This window comes from Limulus polyphemus, unplaced genomic scaffold (assembly GCF_000517525.1).
Source record: "Limulus polyphemus unplaced genomic scaffold, Limulus_polyphemus-2.1.2 Scaffold142, whole genome shotgun sequence".
NCBI lineage: Eukaryota > Metazoa > Arthropoda > Merostomata > Xiphosura > Limulidae > Limulus > Limulus polyphemus.
In genome coordinates this window covers 1,007,554-1,010,468 of record NW_013665752.1, presented here as the reverse complement: position 1 = coordinate 1,010,468, position 2,915 = coordinate 1,007,554, and positions in this window count along the sequence as shown.

Sequence of the window (2,915 nt, the reverse complement as noted above, 5' to 3'; positions counted from 1 at the left end):
CGAGGATTTTCAGTAGCGTTCATTCTCCAAGAAAATTGTCGTAAGATATGGGAAGTGGATTGAAAGTGAGGAGGTGTAGCAGTCAAGTCGAGAGACTTAGGAGAAATAGGAAAGCAGGCGCGTCACTTCTTGTTCAAAGCACTCATTTCACACTAGAGATGTGGTAAAGATTTCTACTGTGTACATGTAATGCATCAAATTTAATGATAATCTTTAATTTGGTTTCTACGGAAGATTATATTCTACATGAAGAAGTAAGAAATATCCTAAAAATATTTCAATTATGAAACACTTATCTAATTCACGCTTAAGTGCATATTCAAACCCTAGTATAAACCGGAAGTTATATTACGTGAATGAGAATCGAGTGGGAATCTTAAAGAGCAGCGGTATCTTTAGTCTCCGAATTTTACATGAATAATTTGTTACTGTATATTATGGGAAAGAAGCTAACATGTTGAAAATTATATTTACAATCTTTGACTCGTAGAATTTTGTTGAGCTGTGAGTTTTGTTTAAACTCAACTACTTAAATTAGCTACTACAGTAACGATAAAGGGATTATTATATAAAATATTTTTATTTTTCAATATATGGGGAAATCTTATTATGAATTTGGTTTGCTTTTGGACTACCACGTTAGCATGCAATGTTTGGTCTGGATCGGCGGACTCGTTTAGGAGGAGATGCGTCCACAGGCAGACAGAAAGTTGTCATTGATATTTGATAATTACCACACCGCTATGGATTAATATGTATAATGATGTAAAGAATGCCTGTACCTCCATTTATATACTCAACTCTGCCTTGCTTCGCTTGCCAGAGCTGGATAATACTTCTGTAATAGTTCCAGTCACTTCAACAACCACTTGTTATGATTTTCGTTGTTGTGGTATTACAGTTGTCTTCTTTCTCCCCATACTCCAGATATACACATGATTGACATGTTGACATTATAGGGTATTTTGGAAGACTTTAGTTTCATTAATAACAAATAAAACATTTATATATGTGTGTGTGTGTAAGAAATAGAGAATATACAAACACTTTCAAAAATCTCTGCAGATACATGCATGGGTTATAAACTGATCTCTGTTGCTGACTAACTAATTTATTTGAGATATTTGTATGAAGAAAGCCAAGAAACGAAATGTGTTTTTCGTTACTATTGTCGCCATCTTTTCATAGCGAAATCATCTAAGACTACTAATACTTGTTTGATCACGTAATATTTGAGTAGTTATGTGAAGCAATATGGGATGGAAGTGTGAAGATATACGTAATTAAAATGCAAATGATATGCAACTTGATAATTAATGCTGATTAATTAATCAATTAATTGAATGATTAATGTGTAAATTAATTAAACGTGCAAAATGAAATTAATTAATATCTAATTAACATTTGATAACTACGGTTAATAAATATACATGTAATAATATCCACATCTAATCAGTCAGCGCATGTTTTCCAAGAAATAAGATTGTTTTTGCTGCTAAATATAAGTAAGTTATCATACTGTTATATATGGCCCCCAGTGGTACAATATCTGACTTGAATATTAATTTAAGACATTAAATAGTAATAAATGACATATTAATACAAATATAACATCTTGGATTGATACCCACAGATGGAGCCACATACAAACTGAACATATATAACAGTTTGTTTGTTTGTTTGTTTGTTTTTAATTATGCACAAAGCTACACAAGGGCTATCTGTGCTCTGCCCACCACGGGTATCGAAAACCGGTATTTGGCGTTGTAAGTCCGCAGACATACCGCTGTACAATACATTAGTTATAGAAATGAAAACTAATGAATTAGCGATAGGTGCTTTACGTATAAAATGCCAGAAAATGCAAAAGTGTGCCATGCAAAATAATTATAGAAGTGAGAGTTATAATTATGTTATCTGTACATTAAATGTATTATTAACACTATCTTGTCTATAGAAACACCCCTCTGCCTTTGTAAAACACATATAAAATAATTTAAGACAAATTGAATTCTGTATGCAGTCCTGCAGAAGTAAAGTAACACTGTCCGTCTATAGAAACACCATCCGCTTTTGTAAACAGTATGTTGTTATTATTTGTTTCAATCTCATTAAGTCTGTGATTTATCTAACAAATATTAACAATATCTGCTTAAAACAATTAGTGTTTTATATAAGTGAATGAATCCCGAACCGTTGCAGGAAGCACTGGTGCTAAAAAAGTCTGGGTAGCCAGTGCAATCATTGTAGATAGCAGATATTTACTACTTCGCAAATATTGTAGTCGAGAAATTAGGCTTAATTATACAGTCTGATTGAAAATGTTGTATAGTAAATAAAGTAAAAGAAAGAACCTACGAATGGTGTAAACTAACTAACATTATGATGGTACAGTGGGGTCACCGAAGTAGAAAACTGCAAATTGTTTGTAAAAATATGTGTGGTTGACACGCCTAGTTCAAATATTGATTTTAATTTGTAAAGTATTAAACCTTTCTTGCATGTATAAAGCTTAATTATTTATATGAAAACAGTAAATCTGATTTTAATTTGTAAAGTATTAAGCCTTTCTAGGATGTATAAAGCTTAATTATTTATATGAAAACAGTAAATCTGATTTTAATTTGTAAAATATTAAACCTTTCTTGGATGTATAAGGATTAATTATTGATATGAAAACAGTAAATCTGATTTTAATTTGTAAAGCATTAAGCCTTTCCAGGATGTATAAGGATTAATTATTGATATGAAAACAGTAAATCACAACAGTTGTATTGTTTGAATTTATGCACAATGGGCTATCTGTGCTCTGCCCACCACAGGTATCGAAACCCGGTTTCTAGCGTTATAAGTCCGCAGACATACCGCTGTGCCACTGGGGGCTAATAGTTGTAAAATTTATTTATTTAGCTATA